We start from the raw sequence: 9,780 nt of genomic DNA, 5'->3' as shown, positions 1-9,780 counted from the left end.
TCTGAGGTGTGAAGCTCCTGGACATTTTTATTCAGGGGCGACCCTGGAGGGGGGGGGGCCTTGGCAGGAGAACATGTTTTAGAGCTGACTACCCCAATGGGCCACTGAGGTTGTCCCCATCTCCTCCTGCCTGGTCCTTTCCACTGGAGACAGTGGTGATTGAACCTGAGACCTTCTGACCACCCCAATGGGCCACTGAGGTTGTCCCCATCTCCTCCTGCCTGGTCCATTCCACTGGAGACAGTGGGGATTGAACCTGAGACCTTCTGACCACCCCAATGGGCCACTGAGGTTGTCCCCATCTCCTCCTGCCTGGTCCATTCCACTGGAGACAGTGGGGATTGAACCTGAGACCTTCTGACCACCCCAATGGGCCACTGAGGTTGTCCCCATCTCCTCCTGCCTGGTCCATTCCACTGGAGACAGTGGGGATTGAACCTGAGACCTTCTGACCACCCCAATGGGCCACTGAGGTTGTCCCCATCTCCTCCTGCCTGGTCCATTCCACTGGAGAGGGTAGGGATTGAACCTGAGACCTTCTGACCACCCCAATGGGCCACTGAGGTTGTCCCCATCTCCTCCTCCTGCCTGGTCCATTCCACTGGAGACACTGGGGATTGAACCAGAGACCTTCTGACTACCCCACAGGCGTTCTCCCAACCAGCCATCTCCTCCTGCCTGGCCCCTCTAACAGGAGATGTTGGGGATTGAACCGGGGACCTTGTGGGTGCCAAGCGCACGCTCTGCTGCCGAGCCACGGCCCCTGCTGGCCGCGATCCCCCCGCCAGGCTCCGTCCGGCACCTGGGCTGCCCACCGCCCCGCGACTCCCCGCCCGCTCCACGGAGGGACTCTGATTTAAGGGGCCGGTGGGCAGAAGCCCCGCCCCCGCCGCTCCCCGATTGGCTCTCCCCTCCCGACCCCTCTCCGGCGATTGGCGGCCGGCTCTTCCCACCGCCGCGCTCCCCCCTCCGCTCCGCTCCCCTCCCCTCCCCTCTGGCCGGCGGGCGCCGCGAGGGAAGCCCGGGCAGCTTTCCCTGCAGGAGCGGGAGCCTCGTTGGGGACCCGGCGGAGGGGCTGCGATCCCCGTGCCCTTGGCCGCTCGAGAGACCCTGCCCGGAGGAGAGCCGCCGCCCGCTGCCTTGCAACAAAGTTTGCCGCCTCCGTCCTCCGCGGGACCCGTCTCCAGCCCGCCAAGGCGCCCCCCACCCACCCAGCCACCCTCCCACCCGCCCGCCCGCCCCCTCGGGGCAGAGCCGCCTGCCTGGGGTCGCGGGGAAGCGATCCCCCAACCGCTTGCGGGAGCGCCATTGCATCCTTCCCCCCGTTTCGTGGGGCTCCTTCGCTGCAGCAACCCGGAGGGCTCTTTCCCCGCCGCCAGCCTTGCAGCAGCCGCCCGCCTCGGCCCCGATCCGAGCTCCGGAGCGCGCCTCTCCGGGAGCCCCCCGCGGACTTCCACTGCGGCTCGCCTTCCCTGCGCGAAGGGCCATGGTAAGACGCGGGCGCTTGGCTGCCGGGGCTGGGGCTGGGGTGGGTGGGTGGGGTGGGTGGGGTGGGGGCTCCCCCCTTGCTCACCGCGGGGCTTTGCAATGCAGGGGAAGCATTGTTTGCACACACCCACACACAAAAGGGGGGGGGGGTCTTGCAGAGAGACAGAGAGAGAGAGAAAGGGGTCCGGGTTAAGGTTCTGCGGAGAGATGTGGGCTGGTCGTCTTGGAAAGGAAAGGGAACACATGGCTCCTATGCCTGGGGAGGGGGATTGGAGAGGTAAACGGGGTGGGGGGGGACTGGTCTGGCTGGAGAGTGTTGGTATGTGGCTCACGTCGGCCGGGGGATGCGGCATGGCTGAGAAACTGCCCCCCACCCATGTCCGCCCACCCCGGTCAAGGCGAGGGTTTTGAATGCCCAAAACTGATTCCCAAACCAATATGAAGGTTTGGCCTTGGCCCTGCTTGGGAGGGAGGTTCCAAAAGCCACGAGAGTTTGAGCAGGAAGGAAAGGGGGCCATGCGCGTGTGCCTCTTCTCTCTCGCCCCTCTCCATCCATGCTTTCCTGCATACTGTGCTCTGGAACATGGCTTGCCCGTGCACTCGGGATTCCTCCAGGCTGAGCTCCGAAACGAACCCCTTAAACCAGGGGTAGTCAAATTGTGGCCCTCCAGATGTCCATGGACTACAATTCCCATGAGCCCCTGCCAGCGAATGCTGGCAGGGGCTCGTGGGAATTGTAGTCCATGGACATCTGGAGGGCCGCAGTTTGACTACCCCTGCCTTAAACGTTTTCCTTGGGCCGGCTGGAACCGATACAGTTCCCCAAAAGGGAGGCAGCGTTCTCCTGGTGGCGAAGGGGTTAAAAACCCTGGCTGCTCATGGCTCCCAGGGTGTGGGTAGGTGCTCCCCCCATGCCGCCACTGTTTGGACAGCTGGTTTCCATATCGTGGTGCTCCCAACCCAAGGAGAAGCCAGCCAAGGGATCTAGCCTGAGGTAGCATGAATGTGGGGGGGTGACTGGGGTTTGTGTTGAAATGCTTATCCCCTCTGGGTAGGGGCCGGGGGTCAGTGGTAGAACATCTGCTGGCCATGAAGGTCACGCCCTGGCATCTCCAGTTAAAAAGGACCAGGCAGGAGGCGATGGCAGAGACCTCCACCTGACGTCCTGGCGAGACCCTGCTTGTTTCAGTAGACAGTATTGACCTTGTTGGACCAAGGACCAGGTTCAGTAGAAGGCAGCTGCACGGGAAGCTCCAGGGCTCAGTGGCAGAGCATCAGCCTGGCATACAGAAGGTCCCGGGTTCTGTCCCAGGCGTCTCCAGTTAGAAGGACCAGGCAGCAGGGGATGGGAAAGATCTCAGTGGCTCAGTGTTGGGCCTTTGCTTGGCGTGCACAAGGTCCCGGGTTCGATCCCCGGCATCTCCAGTTGAAAGACAGGCAGCACGGGGTGGGAAGCACCTCTGCCTGAAACCCCTGAGTTGACAAGACTGGCCTCGATGTATCCAAAGGTCTGATTCGGTGGAGGGCAGCTCCGTGTATTTACGAATGTGTCGGTGGTGAGAAAGCAGCTGCTGGTCAGAGTCTACTCGCTTTTAGATTTATGCCTTCATGGGTTTAATGTACCCCATGGCTCCAAATCTCTGAATATTCCAGCCGACAGCACCTGCATGTGTCAGCGTGGGTTTTCGCTCTAATCCGAAAGCTGTGGTATGTTTTCGGGAATCTGGTGTGCTTCAACTCCGGGTCGCGATCTGGGATCGAACACAGTGGAAGCCAGAATCAACAGGAGGCAACATTGCACCTTTCCTTGTGCCGCTGGTGCCCTGTGTCTGCCTTGTGATTTCGGGGTGGGGGCAAGAACGCCACACCAGTGGAGATCAATGCAGGTTTTCACACTGCCCTTATCGGGCGCTGGCATGGTTGAAGGAGGGGGCTCCATTTCATGAGACTTGACGGTTTTAGTGAAGTGGATGTCTGTGTTTTTATTCATTTGGGGGCTTTGGGCGCCCGAATTGCCCCCTTTCCTTGGGAGAGAGACAGTTGGGTGTTTTGCGTGGAAGAGCAGAGAAGGCTTGCTCAAGGAACATTCATATAAATTTTTAAAAATGTATATTACTTGTTGCTGAATACTTAAGGCTGGAGTTGAGAGAGGTTTCAGAGGGGGACGCCATGATGCGGGCTTGAAAAACGTCGAGTTCAGAGGGAAGGTAGTGTAAATAACAGCTTGAGGGAGCCAAGCTGGTTCGGTGGTGAAGAGTGACGGCCTGTAATAGTTGGGTTCCCCGCTCCTCCTCCGCCTGCAGCCAGCAAGACGATTTTGGGCCAGTCACGGTTCCCTCAGAGTTCTCCCAGCCTCACCTACTCCACAGGGTGACTGTTGCGGAGAGAGGAAGGGAAGGCGACTGGAAGCCGCTTTGAGATTCCTTCAGGTAGAAAAAGGCAGGGTATATCAACCAGCTCTTCTTCTTGAGAGCCAGCATGGTGTCGTGGTTTAAGAGTAGTGGCGTCCAATCTGTACAACTGGTGATTCTCCACTCCTCCTCCACATGCAGCCAAGCTGGGTGACCTTGGGCCAGTACAGTTCTCTCGGAGCTCTCTCAGCCCCATCTGCCTCACAGGGTGTCTCTTGTGGGAAGAGGAAGAGAAGGTGATCATAAGCCATATTGAGACCCCTTTTCTTCTTTTGATGTGTCCTCAGAATACTCCAAGTGTACATTCATACTAATGCCAGCTTTCTGTTCCTGTATTTTTTGTCTGGTCAGTGGAGGCATTAGTATGAATTTACACTTGGATTTTAAGGAGGCTGTATTTTAAGTCTTGGGTTTTTAATTTTAATTTTAATAACTATTAATATTCAGTTTTACAACACGCGCTACCCCACAGAGACTTGAGCACATTGGGCCCTCCCCCAATCCAGAGCTGGTAACCCTAGCTCAGGGGTAGTCAAACTGCGGCCCTCCAGATGCCCATGGACTACAATTCCCATGAGCCCCTGCCAGCGTTGGAATTGTAGTCCATGGGCATCTGGAGGGCCGCAGTTTGACTACCCCTGCACGAGACGGACCTCTGTCATATTGAATTGCAGCGTTCTATTTTCTTCCCGCTACTGATCAGTGTTGCTTTAATGGTAGCTTTTAATCATCCAACCAGCTGTTTTATGTTTTGTAGTTTAATAGAAACAGTATATTTTTTTTAAAGAGAGATAATGGATGGATGATTGATTATTTATTATTTATTGCCAGTGAGACAGAGAGTTTCAGCGGACCAATCCAGATTCAGATCTCCCCTGTACTATGAAAGCGTCAAGAGACCTCGGGTTTGTCATCTTTAGCCTGCCTATCTTGCCTAATTTGCAGGGCTGTTGTTCAGATACAGTGGTGAGGCCCCCACCCGAAATGCCTTAGAGGAAGGGAAGTTTTGTTGTTGCTGTTTGGTCTCGTGGCACCTTTCGGCATTACGCATGGTTTTTACAGAACTTCCAAAGCCAAAACAAGAAGGAAGGAAGGAAGGAAGGAAGGAAGGAAGGAAAGGAAGGAAGGAAGGAAGGAAGGAAGGAAGGAAGGAAGGAAGGAAGGAAGGAAGGAAGGAAGGAAGGAAGGAAGGAAATTGGAGTGGAATAGGAAGGGAGGAAGGAAGGGAGGGAGGAAGGAAGGAAGGAAGGAAGGAGATTGGAAGTGAAATGAAAAGGAAGGGAGAGAGGGAGGGAATGCACCTTGTTATTTTAAAGTAATAATTGTACTCTTCTTTTAAAAATGAACTACTTTAGTGATAGAAAGGTGGAACGCGGATTTGGGAAACCAAATAAACAGCGTATTGCCTTTTGGATTGTTCGATAGGGGAATGCAGGTAGAAAGACCAAGGAAAGCCTGGCACCGCTGAGCAAGGGTTCTGTAGTACATCTCATCTCCTGTTGCCTGAGCAGCCACAAGACCACCTTTACGCTGTAGCTAAATTGCTTGTCTTTTTGCTGGAACGTTTTGCAGGATCGCTTGTCTCTATAAATATGGATGAAAAGCTAATGGTAGTGACCTGATCCAGGGGAAAATGACAGGAATGTATGGGGTTTGAACCACGGAGCTGGGAAAGTCCTGCCTTATGCAACTTTCCCGTGTAAGAACAAACCAGACATGCATCAAGCGCTAGAAAAAAACGGGAGGTCAGTAAGGAAAACACGGGATTGTGGTCTAGGTTCTCAGTGGCCAATGAGCAAAACCGAAGTTTCAAGGTCAGAGGGGAAAGCTGACGTGGCCTCCTGATCTCCTTCCACTGTGCCATGCTGCAGAAAGGTGCAAGAGTTAAAACATTAAACACATGTAATTTCACCATCACAACAATCTGATAAGGTAGGCCAGTATCAGTATCAATCCCAGCAAGGATGAGCCCTGTAAGCTGGATGAGTGGGAGACCCCATAAGCCACTCCGGGGACTATGGGGGACACAAGTGACACGAACTGCAATTTGGGTGAATTGTAGCAACTCAGTTCCTTACTAGGACCCTGGGAAGGACCCATATTGGACCTGTCCTCCGAGAGCTGCACTGACTACGGGTTGAATTCGGGATCAAATTCAAGCTATTGGTTCTGACCTGTAAGGCCTTGTGTACCCAAGGGACCGCCTCTCCCAAAACGCCCCCAGAAGAACCCTAAGTTCATCAAGTGCAAACATGCTCACAGTCCCGGGCCCTAAAGAAGTGTAACGGGCCCCAACCAGGGACAGGGCCCTTCTAGTCCTGGCCCCAGCTTGGGGGAATTCTCTGCCAGTGGAGACCCGGACCCTGACGGAACGCAGGGGCTGTAAAATGGCACCAGGCGTACGGTTGAGGCCAGAGCAAATAAATAAAATCAATAGCCCCCCTCCCCGCAAATATACCAGCGTAGTAGTAAGAATAGACTAAGTGATATAAAGGGGCACTGATTAGAATTTTGTGTTTATAGAGAATTTTAATAAGTTGTACACTGCCCCAATCCTATTTTGGGTGGGGCTGAATAATAATAATAATAATAATAATAATAATAATAATAATAATAATAATAATAATAATAATAATAATAATAATAATAATATTTAAAATGCCTCCTGTGAAGGTCATCCTTTTTAAACTGCCTTTCTTGCAAATAAACTTCAGCATTTCCCTCCCGAGTTTTTCTTTTATGAGTGCGAAGAAAAAAACCTCTCTTTCTCTCTGTTATTCATCATGCACATTTCCCCACTATGCTTTGAAGATGGGGGGGGGGGAGGGAAACCACCCACACAACTAAAAGCTGTTTCACATTTGGCACAGAGCTTTTTTGAGTAGGAAGGGAAATGATGCAGACTTTGGGCTTCCTTTTTCGGGGGAATGATCTGAGCCATGAGAAGATAGAAATACATTTTTGACCTTTTTTTTTTTCTTTGGGGTTGGGAGTTCTGATGTCTCTCTCACTGGGGGAGACATAGCTGTGTAGAAATGCCGTGACAAATTCAACAGTCACGTACGTCATTTGCACCATCCGCACAACAACTTTATAAGGTAGGCCAGGATCAGTATGCCTGCATTTGCTGGTGGGCGTGGGGCAGGATGCGTTAGGGCAGGGGTGAGCAAACTGTGGCCCTCCAGATGTCCATGGACTACAATTCCCATGAGCCCCTGCCAGCATTCGCTGTCAGGGGCTCATGGGAATTGTAGTCCATGGACATCTGGAGGGCCACTGTTTGTTTGTCCCTGCGTTAGGGAATTTGTGGCAGAGGGGCCCTTGGTCCTGGGGATCTCACTTGGGGTTGCCATCTCTGGCTTGGGAAATACCTGGAAATTTGGGAATGGAGAACATGGGGACGGTGCTTTTTTGGGGGAAGGAAGGGCAGTCAGTAGGATATAGCACCACACAGCCTACCCTCTAAAGCAGTCGTTTACTCCCAAGGGAGTGATCTGAATCATAGGGAGACCAGCTGTAATTCCAGGAGATTTTGGCCCTGCAAGAGGCTACGCTCCAGAAGCATGCAAAATATTATGCACCAATAATAACCCCCAAAATCCTTAGTCCACACACTGCACGTTATGAAAACAGCAAGATGCATTGTGAGTCCTAACCGACCCTGGAAGAAGATATTCTAAACAGGAAGCATTCCCGGGTGTTCTGTTGATCATCATTTGCTTTCGGAGAGTGTTTGGCAGCCAGAAATTGTGACTCCATGGTAGATTTCCACCAAGCAAGAAAAGATAACCGGCAAAGAAAGATTCTAACAGAGGCTTTTCGTGCTGTGGCGGGACCAAGGACCTGGAAGGCTATTACTGTAATCCTATGCTATTTGTTAATACATGCAATGTGTTTTGGATTCAAGTCTCCACTGTTTGTACACAGTGTTTGGTATCCTTCCAGAGCACACATGCATGTTACTGTGTGTCTTGTTTGTTGACCTACCAGGAGACTTGCATCCCTGGATTTCCTCCTCCTCGCGGTGGCACTTAAACCAGTTTGCATTTGATTTTCTGCTTCGCCCCCATGGAGGACACTAGATTGCTCTCTATGAACGTTTACAGCACTGCTCAAAAGCGGAACGGAAAGTTACGAGGAGTGTTGCAATCGGTCCCTATAGATTTCGCCTGCTGCAGGATTAACGCAGGCCTCGCTTCTGCCTGTAAAACGTAAACATAAAAATGGAATTTCTAAATCACTGCAATGCGAGCCCAACGTTACAAAATGAGTTCCAGAAACCACCCGGGCGTCTTATTACACATCTGCAGGATCCCACTGCAAAAGTCGTCTTTCTTTTGTTTGGGAGTACAGGAACAGGAGATGGCGTCTTGGCTTTGTCTCGGGGAGGTAGAGAATAGGAAACTGCAAACTGAGGACCATGCATTCTCTTCAGGTGACTACCTCTACCTTGGTGCAAAGGTTTCCCCTATTCCAAGTTCTTGGTGAATGTCACAAGAAGAAGAAGAAGAAGAGTTGGTTCTTATATGCCGCTTTTCCCTACCCGAAGGAGGCTCAAAGCAGCTTACAGTTGCCTTCCCTTTCCTCTCCCCACAACAGACACCCTGTGGGGTGGGTGAGGCTGAGAGAGCCCTGATATCACTGCCTGGTCAGAACAGTTTTATCAGTGCCGTGGCGAGCCCAAGGTCACCCAGCTGACTGCATGTGGGGGAGCACAGAATCGAACCCGGCATGCCAGATTAGAAGTCCACACTCCTAACCACTACACCAAACTGGCTCTCAGTTTTACAACACGCGCTGCCCCACAAAACTCAAAGTGTGTGTGGGGGAGGAGCCTTTTGTGGAAGGAGGCGTGGGAGGTAATATTCCGCTCCCTGTACTCTCTTCCACAATCCTTGGCAGGTTCAAACAGCGGGTGAGAGGGAGAGGATGGTTTCTTCCTATATGATGGACTTCTGAGCAGCAGAAAAAGCTAGAGGGACACATGCTGTGCTTTCACCAAAGCCTTTCATAAGAACATCACACCAGTGGCCTACCAGTTCCTCTGGATGACCAACAACAGGGCAGAGAGGCCTTCACCTAATAGTCCTGCTGGGTCAGAGCAATGGCCCCTTCCATCCAGTGTCCTGTCTCACCCAGTGGCCTGCCAGTTCCTCTGGATGACCAACAACAGGGCAGAGTGGCCAAGGCCTTCTCCTCAGAAGAACCGCAGAAGAGCCCTGCTGGGTCAGACCAGTGAAGGTCCATCTAGTCCAGCCTCCCGTCTCACCCGGGAGCCAACCTGTTCACCTGTAGGGCCTTATAAAGGCTGCCAATCAGAACGTTAATTTCTAAAGGGGGGAGGCCTCGTCTACATCTCCCTGAGGCCTCAAGAGTAAGAGTGAGCTGTTTAACCTGGCAGGGCTTCGATCCTGAGTAAACATGGCCGCCTGGCGTCTGGGGAAGCACGTGTGAAATACTTGGAGCCCTGGAGTGCGACGCTCATTAGAACGCTCTCAAGATAAAGTGTTTCAATAAGTGGCCTGAAGTGTCTGTTTATTCACAGAAACTTTTGCACGGTAGCGAAGTCTCGGGAGAGGAGGGGCATGTAATAAACCAGCAGGGCTCTCCAGGAAGCTGGGAATCCCAGAGGCCATGCAGATCACCTCTTGGGCTTTGAGAAGGGCCCTAGAAGGTTTGCGTTGTGGCCACTCATTTGGGTTGGTTTCTTGGGGAACAAACTGGCTTTCAGTGGTGGGTGTTTCTCCTTAGGGGGCCTGTGTCTCCCTGGACAGCTGAATCGCCATTATGCATGTCTTATGCATGAGCCAGTTTGGTGTAGTGGTTAGGAGTGCGGACTTGTAATCTGGCATGCCAGGTTCGATTCTGCGCTCCCCCGCAT

At 52.8% G+C, this 9,780-nt stretch overlaps 1 protein-coding gene across 6 annotated transcripts in view; it reads left to right on the top strand.

Moving 5' to 3' along the window:
* The first annotated feature begins 976 nt into the window (after window positions 1–976).
* ADCYAP1R1 (ADCYAP receptor type I) overlaps window positions 977–9,780 on the top strand; it is an 88,120-nt gene continuing 79,316 nt past the window's right edge. For 3 of the 6 annotated variants that reach the window (XM_077304779.1, XM_077304777.1, XM_077304776.1), the window contains exon 1: window positions 977–1,489. The gene's annotated coding sequence lies outside the window, so the exon portion shown is untranslated. The remainder of the gene's footprint in view (window positions 1,490–9,780) is intronic. The other 3 variants (XM_077304782.1, XM_077304781.1, XM_077304780.1) reach the window with 2 other exon arrangements.

This window comes from Paroedura picta, chromosome 11 (genome assembly GCF_049243985.1).
Source record: "Paroedura picta isolate Pp20150507F chromosome 11, Ppicta_v3.0, whole genome shotgun sequence".
In the NCBI taxonomy this organism is placed as follows: domain Eukaryota; kingdom Metazoa; phylum Chordata; class Lepidosauria; order Squamata; family Gekkonidae; genus Paroedura; species Paroedura picta.
This window is presented reverse-complemented; position numbering and strand designations above follow the sequence as displayed.